Source organism: Homarus americanus, unplaced genomic scaffold (assembly GCF_018991925.1).
Source record: "Homarus americanus isolate GMGI-L3 unplaced genomic scaffold, GMGI_Hamer_2.0 scaffold59495, whole genome shotgun sequence".
In the NCBI taxonomy this organism is placed as follows: domain Eukaryota; kingdom Metazoa; phylum Arthropoda; class Malacostraca; order Decapoda; family Nephropidae; genus Homarus; species Homarus americanus.
In genome coordinates, this window is record NW_024732415.1 from 849,634 (window position 1) to 869,105 (window position 19,472).

At 44.1% G+C, this 19,472-nt stretch overlaps 1 protein-coding gene across 5 annotated transcripts in view; it reads left to right on the forward strand.

Moving 5' to 3' along the window:
* Nucleotides 1–1,381: 1,381 nt before the first annotated feature.
* LOC121868538 (soluble guanylate cyclase 88E-like) overlaps nucleotides 1,382–19,472 on the forward strand; it is a 77,433-nt gene continuing 59,342 nt past the window's right edge. For 2 of the 5 annotated variants that reach the window (XM_042369241.1, XM_042369245.1), the window contains exon 1: nucleotides 1,388–1,488. The gene's annotated coding sequence lies outside the window, so the exon portion shown is untranslated. Of the gene's footprint in view, nucleotides 1,500–19,266; nucleotides 19,400–19,472 lie in introns of those variants that run through there. The other 3 variants (XM_042369242.1, XM_042369243.1, XM_042369244.1) reach the window with 3 other exon arrangements.

The following is a 19,472-nucleotide window of genomic DNA, read 5'->3' on the forward strand; positions in this document are numbered from 1 at the left end:
AATCACAGACAAGGAATTGATGTAGATATTTATTCAGTAAAAAACCGACATTGTAACAAAACAGATATCGCAAAAACAGTAAAAAATAATAATTATAAAAAACATACTGCAGAGACATATAGTATAGTAAAAAAAATAAGTATTGTAAAAATGTGATAAAATGCAGATATCGTAAAACAAATAAATATCGCAAAAACAAGAGAAAGAGAGATAAAAGAGGGAATTACGAAGCCATCAGTTGATGTGTTCCCTGAGTAAAATTGTCCGCGACCGTGTCAAAGGAAACACTACACCTCTTTCTCTTTCTCTCTCTCTCTCTCTCTCTTTCTCTCAACTCTCTCTGTTCCTCTCTTTTTCTCTCTCTCAGCCTCAGTGCTAAGATCTGGCTGGACCACCCAAATAAGGCAAAATTTTAATCTAATCTTGTCTTAGTTTGTTACAGGAAGATTTGACGACAGTTTCTTGAGAGAGAGAGAGAGAGAGAGAGAGAAATGCCTCCCCTCAACAACAGAAGCACATTAAGGTGACAATTACTCAGGGGATCTTTAATAGCGTATTTTCAAGATCCGAGGCTCAACCAAGCAACAGGTGTGTGTGTGTGTGTGTGTGTGTGTGTCTTTCTCTCACACACTGACACACATCCATACATACACTCTCGCCTCTTCTCCATACCCCCCCCTACACACACACACACACCCTTCACCTCTTCACACACCCACACACACACACCCTTCACCTCTCCACACACCCACACACCCTTCACCTCTACACACACACCCACACACTCTTCACCTCTCCACCCACACACCCTTCACCTCTCCACACACACACCCTTCACCTCTCCACACACCCACACACCCTTCACCTCTACACACACACCCACACACTCTTCACCTCGCCACACACACACCCTTACCTCCCCCCTACACATCTCCCTCCTCACCATCTAACGCCAGCACCACCGTTCAACAAAGCCTGGCGATCACTCCTCTTACCCTCATACCTGTATTAGCACTAATACTGTCCACCTGTTAAGTCCACCTTCACAATGTAATCAGATACCTTACCATACCACATGTATTAAAAGGGTTTTATTACTAACTTTAATAATAATTGTTGACTTGAATTATTTAAGAAGTGTAATTATTCACTCGTAAATTATCATGGAATTATCGTCTACTCTCTCTCTCTCTCTCTCATTCCTGTATATTTAGTTAACTCTTTCTCTCTCATTCCTGTACTTCACTCTCTCTCTCTCACTCTTGTAAATCTAGTGCTCTCTCTCTCTCTCTCTCTCCACGGTATGTCCTACAGGATGTTGTCCTGGGGGGGCAGGCATCAAAGAGCCAGCCAGCGAGGGCCACACAGCTTCAGTCTGGCTCCTACCGGCACGCTGGCCACACACACACACACATACACACACACACACGCAACGCCCGCGCGCCTCTTACCACCTCATCTCCGTGCTTCTGCCGTGCGTTCAACTAAGTGTGTTCTAAGTGCGTTCTGTCTACCTCTCACACACTCCCTAACACACACGTACCCATGAGAGTAATAACTAAGTGTGTTCTAAGTGCGTTCTGTCTACCTCTCACACACTCCCTAACACACACGTACCCATGAGAGTAATAACTAAGTGTGTTCTAAGTGCGTTCTGTCTACCTCTCACACACTCCATAACACACACGCACCCATAAGAATAATAACTAAGTGTGTTCTAAGTGCGTTCTGTCTACCTCTCACACACTCCATAACACACACGCACCCAAGAGAATAATAACTTTGCGTGTTCTAAGTGCGTTCTGTCTACCTCTCACACACTCCATAACACACACGCACCCATGAGAGTAATAAGAGTGTGTGGAGAGGAGGCACTCATTGTGAATTAAATACCATTGATGCTGTAAGTGTGTCGTGTGGAAAACTTTTAATATACACACACTCTCTCTCACTCACACACGCACTCACGAAAGAAGAAAATAAGAGTGTGTGGAGAGGAGGGGAGACACTGTGAATTAAATAGAAGCGAAGTGTGTAGTGTGGAATCTCTCTAAACTCACACACACACACACACATTCACTCACACGCACACGTAAGAGGAAAATAAGCGTGTGTGTGTGTGTGTGTGTGTGTGTGTGTGTGTGTGTGTGTGTGTGTGTGTGTGGGTGGGAAGAGAATTCAATCATTGTGAATTAAATGACTCCATTGGCTCTATAAAGGCGAGGTATGTGCTGTTGAAAACCCCTTTATACACACACACACACACACACACACACACACACACACACACACACACACACACACACACACACACAAAAATGTGTGTTGATATTAAGGAAATACAACATAGTGAAAAAGAGTTCTTGTGACTTAAAATACATTACGATGCTAATATAATTTAATATAGTGTTATAATCTTATATACACCGTTATATATATGTATACACTATCTCCCTACACTGTAAACAAACCTCAAGAAAAATTTCCATATATAATCTCTAGGGAAATATTGTGAGGAGTAGGAATGAATATCAATTACTCTAGGGAAATGAGAGAATATTGGGAGATAATGTGGAGACTATGAGACCAGCCATCACACACCTGGATAGAGATTAATTACCTGGATAGTGGTTTACCCCCAAGAAGGAAATAATCACTAGAGATAATACTGGATGTTGGAAACACTGAGAGATAATGGGAATTAAATCTGTTTCTGATGATTTTTTAAGACGATGAGAGATAGTGACGTTGAGAGGAGAGAGAAAGACACACACACGCACAGAGAAGAGAAGACAGACAGAGAGCTATCTCTTAAGGCAGGTGAGTGAGGAAGGGTAACCCCCAGCTTCCTACACCTGTTAAATAATTGCCCCGAGGAGGTAGAGTGCTAAGGTGCCTCAGTGACCTACAGTGAACCTGGCACTTTGAACCTGACACCTGACACTTTGAACCTGACACCATGAACCCAAAATTTAATCCAACACCTTAAACCTAAAATTAAACCGAACACCTTGAACCCATAATGAACCTAACCTAACCCCAAAATCGTACCTGACTAATTGAACCTCCACACACCTTGAACTACTGTATTACCTGTGATACGTGTATTGTATTCTCGGTGTATTCTGAGTGTATGATTACGGTGTATATTTTGCTGTAGTGAAAAATAATAGAAAAAAAAGGTTACAGTAATATTCAACTTTTGTATTATTTTGTAGTGTTGTATTACTGATTTGTTAATACAGTAAAATACAAGCAATTGACAGAGGATACAGTTTCAACCATCTGCTCAGTATTAAATGAATTACAGTATTGCATTTTTTTTATACGAGATTCTTTGTGAAATCCTGTAATGTACTCTTGAGGTAATACAGTAAATTAAACCATCTACTGTAGTGCGAGTTTTACTGTATTTTCGTGGGATAATTTAATGTATTCCTGTATTGCATGAACCGACGGATACAGTGATGTATTTCTTGTATGAAAACAGTCCTGTAAGGGCGCCATCTTGAGTGGAATCTTTAATTATTCTCTTATATATCGAACCACCTGTTGTGTGTAGCCAGGTGGAGCAGTGAACCACCTGTTGTGTGTAGCCAGGTGGAGCAGTGAACCACCTGTTGTGTGTAGCCAGGTGGAGCAGTGAACCACCTGTTGCGTGTAGTCAGGTGGAGCAGTGAACCACCTGTTGTGTGTAGCCAGGTGGAGCAGTGAACCACCTGTTGTGTGTAGCCAGGTGGAGCAGTGAACCACCTGTTGCGTGTAGTCAGGTGGAGCAGTGAACCACCTGTTGTGTGTAGCCAGATACAGAGAAAAGATTGCCAACTACTACTACTACTACCACTACTACTACTACCACTACTACCACTATTACTACATAAAATAACAGTAAAGTACAACCCTCACAATTTACTTACACTTTACAACAACTTACAACACACTTCACTGCAATCAATAATCCCTCTCCCTCCCTCTCTCCATCCCTCCCCTCTCTCTCCTCCTTCCCCTCCCCCTCTCCCTCCTTCCCTCCCCTCTCTCTCCTCCTCCCCTCTCCTCCCCTCCCTCACCTTCCACTTCTTCGACACCAACATGACCCAATCGATTTACCGTATGAGTTATAGAGTCGATGGAACCTCAATTTTCTTTCCTCCCCTCCGACACACACACACACACACACACACACACACACACACACACACACACACACACACATACCTTTTTTAAAACACAACCATAGAACAGTTAAATAGATCAGCTCCACCATACATATTAAAGCGAAACAACATACAACACACACACACACACACACACACACAAGCAGTCACACAGAGGCAGACAAACACACACACAGATAAACACACATACACGGATATGTACTATATAATACAATGTGGGATTCCATTTATATTTTTGTCCACGGTTGGTGAGGTTAAGTTAGGTTTAATTAGTTTAGGCTTTAGTTTGGTTGGGTCTAGTTGAGTTAGGTTAGGTTGGGCTTTAGTTAGGTTAGGCTTTAGTTTGGTTGGGTCTTAGTTAGGTTAGGTTAGGTTGGGTTTAGTTAGGTTAGGCTTTAGTTAGGTTGGGTCTTGTTAGGTTAGGTTGGGTTGGGTTTGATTAGGTTGGTCTTAGTTAGGTTAGGTTAGGCTTTAGTTAGGTTAGGTTAAGTTTGACTTGATTTAGTTAGGTTTATTTTGGGGTCTATTAGGACTGGGGCCCATTTGACCTGTCCCCGTCCCATCAGGCCCCACTATTATACCTACCAAGGGCCCTTAAAGCCCCCTCTGTCGCCCAAATATTGACCCAACACACTCTACTCCCCTCCTTACCTAGTTGCCTGCACCCCTCTCTCTTCCCTCTCCTACTACTCTCCCTGTCTCCTCCCTCTCCCTACTCTCCTTCTCTCATCTCCCACGTCCCTCTCCTCCCTTCTCTCCCCGTCTCCTTCCTACGTCCTCCACCTTCTCTCTCTCTCCTCCCCCCACGCCCCTCTTTCATCTCATATGACCCTCTCCTCTCCTCTCCTCCCTCCTCTTTCCTCTCCACGTCCCCTACCTTCCTCTCTCTCTCTTCCTCCCTCCCCTCCTACTGTGTGAAGAAAGGTGTAAAGAAATTGATAAAATGAATAAATAAATATATAAATAAATAAACAAATCCTTAGAATTCAATATTGACATAGACGTCCATACATATACATATATTCATACGTATACATAAACATTTATATACATATATACATAACCGATACATATACTGGGATATTTCGCGTTTATAGCAAAAATTCAGTAATACTTTGTGAGTTGTATATAAATTCATACACATACATACATACATACATACATACATACATACATACATACATACATTTGAGTATTTCCTAATTTATTATTATATATATTATCATCATCATTATTTGTTATTGTTATTATTATTAACATTATCATTATTATAAAGCTTACCATCATCATCATCATCACACACCTGGGTCAGTATCTCAGGTGTGTGCGGGAAAAAATATCAAATTAACCCAAAATGTGAGCAGCTGGGAGGAGGCAGTGGCAGCCATCTTTAATTTGGGAAATTTTATCATATAACCTACAGCTTTGGTTATACGATATTTTGTGACCTCTTTCTACCGGTTACTGAGGTCATGCGAGGTCACAGAGATCATGATAGGCCAGGGAGGTCATGATGGGTCACAGAGGTCATGCTAGGTCAGGGAGGTCATGCCAAGTCACAAAGGTCATCGAACTGAAAGGGGTTAAACCATCGTACTGAAGGGTTAGTTCTGGTCAGCCCTGTCATGCCCTGAGTTAACCTCGCCAAGTCTGGAGTCAGCTGTGGTCAGGGCCGACCATTAGGTATCCGACACACTCATTGATCACAGTCACCCTGGTTATATCCCTCTCTTTAACAGTTACCTGGCGCGGTGACAAGATGAGAGAGAGAGAGAGAGAGAGAGAGAGTCCATCCTCCCTCTCCTCTCTCGCCTTCCACCTCCCTCTCTCTTCCTCCTTCGCTTCTCTCCCTCCACAATACACTGGCTAAGAATGACTCCAGGTTTCTTATTTACGTTTTAGTTCCCGCGTAAATGTCAGCTGATTCCCAGGAGACGAGTCAGCTGATCACACAAACATAAACAAATGAATGAGGGAGAGGTTGCCAATGAGGGATTATTGTGCGTTATGAATGAGTTGTTTTTGTCTATTTGTCGTGATAAGGCGCTTGGTGGTGAAAGAATGTATAATATTTTTCAGTTTTATTTTTAATGACTTACAGTAGTGTATTAAGCAGTTGTTGACTGTACCTGTATTGTAATGTAATTTAAATTTTTTATACGTAATACATGATAGTATTTTTTTTATGCATACACTATTACACATAAAGGAACATACATATAGCTCGTACACACACACACACACACACACACACACACATACCACTCTCAAAATATAATCTTTACACTAAAACAAGTTTATAGTTAACGTTACCAAAAATAGAAATATTAAACCAACCTTTTCACTTACACGACACAAGGAGAAACGATGCCACACTAATTACACCTACCCGCGACTGAACGAGAGGGGGAAAACAGTGCTAAACCACATGTTCCGTAAGGGTGAAACTCCCACGTTATTTCCTTTGTGTTGGGTCTTGTCTCTCCACGTGTGTGTTTTTTGGTGTTGACGCCTTAATTAGTGGGGTACGTTCACCTGTTCACAGCATCACGTTTACTATTACCTCCGTCTGTCTTGTCCGTCGTGTTTTCTTCCTCTTCCGTCTCTCGTTCTTCCCCCTCTCTCTCTCTCTATCTCTCTATCCTTTCTTCGCTTCTCTCTCCTAACATTCTCATTCTCTCCTCCATTCTTTCCCCTTCCCTCTCACCATTCACCCTCTTGCTCTCCCTCTCTCTTTCATAAGTTTTCTCCTTCCTCTCCTTCCCTCTCCCTCTCACATCCCTCTCTCCTTTTCCCGATGATCCCTGCCTCTCACTTTCCATTTCCTTCAAGTTCCTCCTCTTCCCTATCTCTCCTTTCCTCTCTTCCATAATACAATCCTCAGGACCTTAATACAATACCCAGGGCCGATAAACAAATACAATACCCAGGGCCATAAATACACCCAAACAAAGCCCAGCAAAATACAATACGGGCCACGATACAACAAATACAACACACAATACAACAAAACATACCAGACACACACCAACCCACACAATACAACACCCAGGACTGCAATACGCCACAATACCTAGGACTACAATGCATACAATACAACACCCAGGACACAATACAACAATACAACACCCATTACTCCACAATACAACACCAGGACCACAATACGCCACAATACAACACCGTACAATACGCCACAATACCACCCAGGACTACAATACGCCACAATACAACACCCAGGACTACAATATACGCCACAATACAACACCCAGGACTACAATACGCCACAATACAACATCTAGGACCACAATACGCCACAATACAACACCCAGGACTACAATACACAATACAACATCTAGGACACAATACACCACAATACAACACCAGGACTACAATACGCCACAATACAACACCCAGGACTACAATACGCCACAATACAACACTCTAGGACCACAATACGCCACAATACAACACCCAGGACTACAATACGCCACAATACAACACCCAGGACTACAATAGCCACAATACAACATTCTAGGACCACACTACGCCACAATACAACACCAGGACTAATACCACAAACAACACCAGGACTACAATACCACAATACAACATTCTAGGACCACACTACGCCACAATACAACACCCAGGACTACACTACGCCACAATACAACACCCAGGACTACAATACCTACAATACAACACCAGGACTACAGTACGCCACAATACAACATTCTAGGACCACACACACAATACAACACAGGACTACACTACGCCACAATACAACACCCAGGACTACAATACGCCACAATACAACCCAGGACCACAATACGCCACAATACAACACCCAGGACTACAATACGCCACAATACAACACCCAGGACTACAATACGCCACAATACAACACCCAGAACCACAATACGCCACAATACAACACCCAGGACTACAGTACGCCACAATACAACACCAGGACTACAATACGCCACAATACAACACCCAGGACTACAATACGCCACAATACAACACTCTAGGACCACAATACGCCACAATACAACACCCAGGACCACAATACGCACAATACAACACCCAGGACTACAGTACGCCACAATACAACACCAGGACTACAATACGCCACAATACAACACCCAGGACTACAATACGCCACAATACAACACCCAGGACTACAATACGCCACAATACAACACCCAGAACCACAATGCATACAATACAACACCGACAATACGCCACAATACAACACCCAGGACTACAATACGCACAATACTGACCACACACGCCACAATACAAACCCAGGACTACAGTACGCCACAATACAACGACACAATCACATTCTAGGACCACACTACGCCACAATACAACACTCAGGACTACAATACGCCCCCACTTTATCCATCTGCAGGATCACCACGCCCCACCTGGGAGGAATAACACCGCCCACCAATACCTTAATTACATTACCTGACGGGGGGAGTCACTGTCACGGGTCACGATAACACAGGTGACGTCTCTCTCACTCACCTGGGACCTGTCGTAATGTCTGTCTGTCTGTCTGTCTCTTTTCCTCACCTGGGACCTGTCGTAATGTTTGTCTGTCTGTCTGTCTGTCTGTCTCTCTCTCTTGCCTGGAACCTCTCATAATGTCTGTCTGTCTCTCTCTCTCTCTTGCTGAACCTCTCATAATGTCTGTCTGTCTCTCTCTCTCTCTTGCCTGGAACCCCTTAATGTCTGTCTGTCTGTCTGTCTGTCTGTCTGTCTGTCTCTCTCTCTCTCTTGCCTGGAACCCCCATAATGTCTGTCTGTCTGTCTATCTGTATATTTCCTCACCTGGAACCTGTCGTAATATCTGTCTCTGTCTGTCTCTCTCTCACCTGGAACCTGTCGTAATATCTGTCTGTCTGTCCGTCTCACCTGGGACCTGTCGTAATCTCTCTCTCTAACAGCCACAACAACGTCACTAAACCTCAAGTCATACTCCCAAACAATTAAACTTTCTTATAACCAAAACAAAAACATACAAAATACCCCCCCAAAAGTAGCTATACTTTCTAAGACTTTCATTTAACTTTATAGGCAACACGGAAAGAACTTTTAATATTAATGTCCGGGTTAAAGGCTGTTTAGAAGGTTGAGGGCTGACTTCAAAGGTGACCTGAGAAGAAGAGGTACACACGTACTAACAGCCGCTGCAGAGTTGTGTAGGAAGGGTCACTGGCAGTATGAGGTGAGCACAGCCAGCACACCTGCACCTCATACTAGCGCCCTCATACTAGCACCTCATACTAGCACCATACTAGACACAGGCACGCTGGCCACCCCATACTAGACATAGGCACGCTGGCCACCTCATACTAGACACAGGCACGCCCACCCCATACTAGACACAGGCACGCTGGCCACCACATACTAGACACAGGCACGCTGGCCACCTCTATACTAGACACAGGCACGCTACACCCCCTATACTAGACACAGGCACGCTGGCCACCATACTAGACACAAGCACGCTGGCCACCTCATACTAGACACAGGCACGCTGGCCACCTCATACTAGACACAGGCACGCCACACCTCATACTAGACACAGGCACGCTGGCCACTCTCATACTAGACCCAAACATCTGTTGTGCCCAGTATGTGTTACCTGTATGTGTCACTTACATCACCTGGTGTCAAGTGCCCCTTCCTCCCACAGTCATACCGTTACTGGAGCAGGTGTCATGTGTGTACCAGTACGTATGTGTGTCAAGTGTCATGTGTGTGTGCAAGTGTCATGTGTGTGTGTCAAGTGTCATGTATGTGTATCATGTCATGTGTGTGCCAGGTGTCATGTGTGTGTGTGTGTGTGTGTGTGTCAAGTGTCATGTGTGTGTCAAGTGTCATGTGTGTGTGTGTGTGTCAAGTGTCATGTGTGTGTGTGTGTCAAGTGTCATGTGTGTGTGTGTGTCAAGTGTCATGTGTGTGTGTGTCAAGTGTCGTGTGACGTTTTCTCTGTCACGTATGTAGCGTCAGGAAACGACACATGCGTCACGCCTGTTCCATGACGTCATAAACCCCTCCCTCCCTGCCCCTCCTCTCTCTCTCCCCAAAGCGCAGTGAGGGAGGGAGGAGGGAGGAGGAGGGAGGAGGGAGGGAGGACGGTCACATATTACGATCCCCGAATACCATAGATGTTTGTTTGTGGATAGGCTAGTAGTTGTGGTTGAGGTAGGGGATAGTGTTATGGTGGTGGTGGTGGTGGATAGTTGTTGTTGTGATATAAGGAAAGAAGTTAGAATGAAGGTTTGTCAATCAAATAAACCCTTTCTTTCCTAGCCCCCTCTTCTTTTCCTCCTCCATCTATTTCTCCTTCCTCAATTCCCACCCCCACACCTTCCTCCTTCCACTACACAACACAGCCTCTCACCCCTCCCCCCCTGCCAGACCTATAAACGCTCAATAAACATCAAGACTAACATCACTACAGCGAGTTACAGTCAGGTAAATCATCATCACTACAGATAATAAACAGATAAGACACATTCTGCGTTGATCACTACAAATGTATATATATATATATATATATATATATATATATATATATATATATATATATATATATATATATATATATATATATATATATAAACTTTCATTCACCAGTAGGATAATTTTTCTTCCTGCACTGAGAGAGAGAGAGACTGACTGTGTGTTAAATGATCTTGTATATAATTGAGTAAATTCATTCATAGTGTAGCGAGGTCATGTATGTATGTATGTATGTATGTATGTATGTGCGTACCAAACATGCTCATTAACACACTAAAAAAACTAGCAGCGTTAACATGATATTAATATTTTAATGGAAAATATGAGGCTGGAGCAGACGACCCTGTTAGGTGATGGTGTAATTAAGAGAAGGTGCTCAGGTGACGGCTTCCGGGAGGTCACCTGTACACACACACACAGACATACACACACACAGACATAATACATACATACATATTCCCTAAACTAATATATTGTATTTCACTCAGGTTGTAACTCTCTCCTCTCTCTCCCTCTCTCTCTCTCCCTATACCCTTCTCTTTCATCATTTCTCATATCTACTTCTTTTTCTCCCTCTTTCCATCCAATTACTTTACTTTCCCCCTCTCTTCATCTTTCATCTCCACTCACTCTCCCTCCTCCTCTACACCCACTCTTTCTCCCTCCCACTCTCTCTCCCCACTCTACACCCACTTCTCCCTCCCCACCCCTCCCTCCTCCTCTACACCCACTCTTCTTCCCTCCCACTCTCCCTCACTCTACACTCTCTTTCCCTCCCTCCAATCACTCTCCCTCCTCCTCTACACCCACTCTTCTTCCCTCCCACTCTCTCCCTCACTCTACACCCACTTTCCTCCCTCCTCCCCCTCCATCCATCTCTATCTTTCTCCACTGTCCTTCCCTCTCCATTTCTCTCTCTCTCCCTAGTTCCTCCCCATCCTCTCCCTCCTTCCCCCCTCTTTCTAGTCCCTCTCTCTCCCTAGTTCCTCCCTCTCCCTAGTTCCTCCCCCCTCTCTCTCTCTCCCTAGTTCCTCCCCCTCTCTCTCTCCCTAGTTCCTCTCTCTCTCTCTCCCCTAGTTCCTCCCTCTCTCTCTCCTCAGTTCCTCTCTTCCGCTCGTCAAGCAATTCCCTGAATGCGGCCACTTCTTCCCTTCAGTAGGATCTGTGATAACGCCACACACACACACACACACACACACACACACACACACACACACACACACACACACACACACACACACACACACACACACACACACACACACACTAACACCCCCCACACACACACACACTAACACCCCCCACACACACACAACACCCCCACACACACACGCCCACAAACACCCCCCACACACGCCCACAAACACCCCCCCACACACGCCCACAAACACCCCCCTACACCCCCCCAAGTGGTAGAGACTGCAGAGGACCCACCAACCATCCAGCCAGCCAACCATCCACACAGTATTGATATCCCCAAACTAAATTACTTCAGATTACTCCTGATTTGCATCGCTTACGGGATAAATTAGCCGGCACAAAAATGCTCTCCCAGGGTCCAAGGGCAACCACGTCCACTGCATAGAAAACGGGAAGAGGGACTAAATTAATTGGGTTTTTTTCTTATTTTGTGTTTTATTACTTTTATTTATTGTATATATATATTGTTTTATTTGTTGTTATTTCCATTTTATTTCGTTATTTTCTGTTTTATTTGTGTTTTTCTTATTTTTTATATTATTTAGTTTCGTTGGTCATAGAAAATGGGATATGGTTAAGGTAAACTGTTTTATTTTGTTATGGTGTTAGGGAAGGTAAGTGTCTGGGGTGTGTGTGTGTGTGTGTGTGTGTGTGTGTGTGTGTGTGTGTGTGTGTGTGTGTGTGTGTGTCTGGCGAGGAAACACACCCGTCAATGCTCATACGTGACACAGCTGCTTGAGTCATCTAAGTGGGCGGCTAGGGTGGGTGTGTGGGTGGGTAGGTGGGTGAGTGAGTGAGAGGAGGTGACATTGCCCTTCGCCTCATTGTGAGTGAAGGAGGGGGAGGGGTGGCTGTATCACACGCAAGCAAGTTCTTAAGGCACCTGCCCACTCTCACTCACTCTCTCCCTCCCTCCCCCCTCCTCACTCTCACTCACCCTCCCTCCCTCACTCACTCTCCTTCCCTCCCTCACTCACTCACTCCTTCCCTCCCTCACTCACTCTCTCCCTCCCTCCCTCACTCACTCCCTCACACAATAACGAGGAAAATACATAAAAAAGCAAGTAGAATCATAAACAAAAACACATTAGCAAACAAACTCTCTCTCTCTCTTCCTCCTCTCCCACCCTACTTCATTATCTCTCCCTCTCTTCCCTTCTACTTCATATAGTCAGATTTTCCTCCCCTCCTCTCCTACTTCCTCCCTCCCCTCCCCCCTTCCTTCCTCACCCTCCCTCGCCCCTTCCCCCCACTCCTCCGTGATTTCCCAGAGGAGCAGATGCTTGTAAGGGGGTATAGGCGACCTTCCCTTCAATGTCACTCACTCACTCATTCACTCACTCTTTCACTCACTCACTCACTCTTTCACTCACTCATTCACTCTTTAACTCGTAGGTAGTAGGCAGCTATCAAACAGGGAGGTACTACCGCCTGGGAAGATATTAGATGACCCTGCTGCCATATGTGACCAATTCCCAGGTTGGTGATCAGACTTCCTGCCTCATTTACACACAATTGCAGGGTCTCAATTGTTTCTCTAACTTGACAACACAACATATATATCGTTTCTCACTCTTGATTTGCTTTATTTTGTCTATATCTGTATTTTTTATTTTATTTTTTTTCGCCCTCCAGTCCTGATGAGGTGGATACAAATACAGTTTTGGTCACTATTGTTAAACGATAATTTCTCAAACTTTCATACGATTAATTTTCTTCGTGAATCAAGAATGTAAAATATGAATCAAATTTGTGTTTTTTTGGTTGTTTTAATTGATGCTACGTGAATGATATTAGTTAAGGTAGTGTTTTATTTAAAGATTTTGTTTTTATTGTTTTTGTGTTTCAGTTTGTTCGGTGTCTTTTTCTAACATCATTTACCATGCGTGAATGTTGACCATAGTAAACTTTCAGAATCCTCCACTTACATATTTCCTTCAATAGCTCTCTAATAAACTTTTACGACTACAAGTACAACTCAAATAAGTTTAATTACACGTTCGATACGGGACAGTACGACCAACAAACAGGGTTGAGACAAGATCAAACAAAACTTTCTGCGTCGTTGTCAGATGTGGCTGTGATGGTGTGAGGCCAGCAGGTAATTGGCTATGACGTCACAGGATAACACCCAATGACGTGAGTGCCAGTCCTCTCATGCCCCGCCCCTCTATGGCATTATTATGGGATTGGGTGTTTGTTTGTTTGTTGTTGTTTGTGAATTATTGATAGTAATGATGGTTGATTTGGGAGTATTTTGGTAGTGAGGATTATTTTATAAAGGGAACAATGTAATTATTCTTACATTGTATTCATGTTCAAGGTTACAACTATAACATTGGTACTGTGGCATCTCTCTCTCACACGCACACATAACTACTGAATTACATAATACACTTGGCCTAATGTACTTCAGAATCCAATGAAATAAGTATCCAATGCACAGAAACAAGTCGTAATTCATCACCATTACACACACACACAGATCAATACCGTCTCATCAACTCCTCGAAGCAGTACAGTAAATCACATCAACTCAGGTAATCGTGTCAATATTCAGGTAAATTCAATTATAGAAAAATATATTAGAAAATGTTACCTTGACCAAGTAGTGTGTGTGTGTGTGTGTGTGTGTGTGTGTGTGTGTGTGTGTGTGTGTGAGCTATAGACCTGCCTTCTCCCTTCATTATCACCATCACCAGGGCGTAGTTGGGGTGGATAATTGTGGTTGTGGTTACGTTAGGTTTAGGTTAGGTTAGGTTAGGCTAAGCACCACTCATTAATTTAGGTCATAATTATTCAGGTCAGGTCAGCTGATTGAGGTCAGCGCCGAGATAGTTTATATCTTAGGTGAAAACATGGAAACAACTCGGGGTGATTTAGACAGCTGGCTAGGGTGGGGGTGAGGGGGAGGGAGGGGAGGTGGGAGGAGGGGAGGAGGGGAAGGGCTAGGTGGGAGGGCGAGAGGGTTGAAGAAGGAGGGAGAGGAGAGAGGGAGGAGAGAGAGGGAGAGGAGAGGAGACGCGGTAAAGGTGGAAGGAAGAGAGGCGGAAGGAGATGAGAGAGATATAGGAGGAGGAGGAGGAGAGAGACGGGGGTGTAGAGGGAAGAGAGAGGGAGGGGAAGAGGAGGACAGAAGAAGGACAAGAGGAAGATGAGAGGGAAGACGGGAAGGGAGGGGGAGGAGAGGGGGGAGGAGAGGGGGGGAGGAGAGGGGGGGAGAATATATCCTCACTTGCCTCAAACAACACGTCAACACTTAGCGAGTTCCCAGGACGGTCCCTCACTTCACCTCTTACTTCACTTCTCACTTCACCCCAAACAACGTGGTTAATGGTAGTTAAGCATTTAGACTGCATAGTGTATATATGAGTAAGTTTTATTATTGTTTGTAGTGATGTTGTAGTCATTATCTATACATACATATATACATACTTACAGTACATACATACATTCATACATACATATATACATACATAAATACATACATACATACATATATGCATACACACATATTGTACATACATTCATACATCCATATATACATTAATACATACATACATACATACATATATATATATATATATAGTATATATATATATATATATATATATATATATATATATATATATATATATATATTGTACTTGTATATTATTTGTAAATCAAGAGACCCATTCCCCAATTATGTAACTATATTTTCAGCCTTCCGGCTGCCATGCCCTTTCAATAAACCGTTAATTATTATTATTATTATTATTATTATTATTATTATTATTATTATTATTATTATTACATTCATTCATACTCAGAAATAGGCCAATGAGTTCAGAACTGTATTTAGTTTTCTGAAGTCTGATATTTTACTGTCACAAACACTGAAGCCAGTTAACGAGCCTGAAACTCTGAACTGTTGAAACGAGACGGCTGAAAGAGACGGGTAAAAAGAGACGGGTGAAACGAGACGGTGAAAGAGACGGGTGAAGTGAGACGGCTGGAACAAGACGGGTGAAACGAGACGGCTGGAACGAGACGGCTGAAAGAGACGGGTGAAACGAGACGGGTAAAACGAGACGGTGAAAGAGACGGGTGAAACGAGACGGGTGAAGTGAGACGGCTGGAACAAGACGGGTGAAACGAGACGACTGGAACGAGACGGCTGGAACGAAACTGGTGGAACGAGATGGGTGAGACGAGACAACTGGAACGAGACGGGTGAAACGAGTCTCTTAACTGCCAATTGCTAATATGTTATACAGAAAACGACTTCATTACAGCACGGAGACAAGACCTGAACGAGAATATTATGAAGTGATAATAATAATAATAATAATAATAATAATAATAATAATAATAATAATAATTAATAACAACAATAACAGTAATAATAATAATAATAATAATAATAATAATAATAATAATAATAATAATAACAATAATAATAATAACAACAATAACAATAAAAACACCAATAACAATAACAACAAACATCAATAACAATAATAACAACGACATCAATAACATGACCCACAAGATATATAAGAAATCAGTAATTTACGACCCAAAATAAACCGGACGTGAATCTGACATGAAAAATATATATATAATAATAACGTATCGACTGAGAAGCGGCCGGTAATTGGTGCCGCTAGAGTCTAATTGGCTCGCTTACCTGTGGCATTTCGTGAGTGCCGCCATATGAACCATGATCATCGGTGTTACGCGTTACTCCTTGTCACGCGTTACTCCTTGTCACGCGTAACTCCTTGTCACGCGTCACTCCTTGTCACGCGTCACTCCTTGTCACGCGTCACTCCTTGTCACGCGTCACTCCTTGTCACGCGTCACTCCTTGTCACGCGCTACCCCGTCGTTATTTTGTCACGCGCCTACCTGGCCACGCGCCTACGCGCCTACCACGCACGGCCTCGCCGTTACCTTGTCACGCGTTATTCTGTCACGCACCCTTAATACGCTGTTACTCGGCCACGCGTCACTTCCTTGTCACGCGTCACTCTCCTTGTCACGCGTTACCTCTTGTCACGCGTCACTTTCCTTGTCACGTCACCCTGTCACGCGCGTCATCTTCTTGTCACGCGTTACCCTGCCTGCAACTCCTGTCACGCGTCACTCCTTGTCACGCGTTACTTCCTTGTCACGCGTTACCTCTTTGTCACGCGTCACTTCCTTGTCACGCGTTACTCCTGTCACGCGTTACCCTGTCACGTTACCTCCTGTCACGCGTCACTCCTTGTCACGCGTCACTCCTTGTCACGCGTCACTCCTTGTCACGCGTCACTCCTTGTCACGCGTTACTCATTCCCTGTCATGTGTTTCTGTGTTGTGTGTCACTCTGTCACGCGTCTTATTGTTATGTGTCACGTGTTACTCTTTGCCACGTTTCAATGTCACGCGTCACTGCCATGTGTCACTCCTTGTCACGTCCTCCACCAATTAGACGGCAGGGCGTACCGTGTTGACCAATCACAGATGACAGGGTTCACCTTGCTAGCCAATCATGGAATAAAGGACTCTGCTGGGTGACCAATCAGAAAAAGGCCTCGAGGAATAGCCAATCAGAAGTAGGTCTCAAGGAATAGCCAATCGGGAAGTAGGTCTTGAGGAATAGCCAATCGGGAAGCTTTACGTAACTTGGCAATTAACTTTTGCCAATTCCAATCAGGAAAGTTGAGAGATTATCCGTTATCGAGACTTTCCGATATTAGGGGGAGGATTAAGGGGTGTAGTAGTAGTAGTAGTAGTAGTAGTAGCAGTAGTAGTAGTAGTAGTAGTAGTAGTAGGAGGAGGAGGAGGAGGAGATTAATGAGGTAGAAGAAGAAGGAGGAGGAGGAAGAGGAAAGAGAGAAAGGAGAGAGGAGGAGGAGACGGGGGGGTTAAGAAGGGGTAGGAAGTGAAATGAGAGAGAGAGAGAGAGAGAGAGAGAGAGAGAGAGAGAGAGAGAGAGGAGAGAGAGAGGTAGACATTTACCATTTATAGATCATCAATAGCCATCAATAACCACCACCACCACCACTAATGGTTAATGGTCTGGGTTGGGTGACATGCAACAGGCGGTCAGATGGTGACGCTTTTAGGAGTGTCCTGTCTGTCTGTCTGTCTGTCTGTGTGTCTGTCTGTCTAGGTTTCTGCCTATGTGGGTTTCAGTGTGTCTTTCTGTCTGTCTGTCTGTCTATCTGTTTGTTCTGTCTCTCTCTATACGGGTGTCTGTCTCTGTTTGTGTCTGTATGGGTGGCACAACCACCACCACTGCTCCTACCACCACCACCATCACCATCACCACCACTACCACGACCACCACTACCACCACTACCACCATCACCACCACTACCACCACCACTACCACCATCTCCTCACTATCGTCCCTCCTCTGTCAACTGGCCATTGAGGGCGTGACCAGATTCTCTTAAGCGAGAGAGAGAGAGAGAGAGAGATTGATTCATTACCCTAACCTAACCTAACCATGACACACACACACACAACCACCATTAGCCCAGCGGTATAGAATCCTTTGCCGAATTAGCTATCCATGTCGGGTATTTCTTCATTAAAAATTATATATTGAATTATAGATTATCTGATGACATAATTAGGGGAGTGATGTTAGCTGGGGGGAGAAGGGGGGGAGGTGGGGGGTAGGGAGGTGGGGGGGTAAGGGGGGGGTTAGGTGGCGGGTATCGAAGCTTCGTCAATTGGTCCATTAGTTCGATGAATCTGGGCCACACAGCCATTGGTGATGTCTTCTGTCGGCGTGTGGAATTAGGTCGTGGCACTGTCCATTTGTACTTTCTTGGGAGGGGACACTGTTCATATGTACTTTGGGGTGGCACTGTACATATACATACAAGGAATACGTCTGATGTACTTTCTTGGGAGTGGGACCGCCCATATATACTTAGGAGTGGCACTGTCCATATGTATTTTGGGGTGGCACTGTCCACATGTACTTGGGTAGTGGTACTATCTATATGCACTTTCTTGGGTGGTGGCACTGTGCATATACATACAAGGAATACGTCTGAGGTACTTTCTTGGGAGTGGCACTGTCTATATACTGTATTTATACAAGGAGTGTTAGGTTAGGTTAGGAAGAGGAGGAGGAAGAGGAAGAGAAAGAGGAAGAGGAAGAAGAGGAAGAGGGAGTACTAATGAAGGAGAGGAAGAGGGAGATGAGGGGAAAGAGGAAGAAGAGGACTAGAAGCAGTGGCAATTGTAGGGAGAAGGGGGGGGGGGTGGACAAGACTGATGATGGAAGAGAGAGAGAGAGAGAGAGAGGATGGTCGGTCATCGGTCAGTGAGCCTATATAAGAAGGTGTAGCAGCCTCTGGGATGACACTTCCTGACCACCAGCGTCCAAACCCACACCTCTCGCCTTCTCTCTCTCTCTCTCTCTCGCTCCCTACCAAATTATTTTATCAATTTGTCTCATTCCCATCAATTATTTAATATTTCCTCATCATTTTATTGGTAAGAAGAAGAATATATTGTTTTCCTTTCTTTAAATACGTCTTATGTAATATTCGTATTCCGTATTGTGATT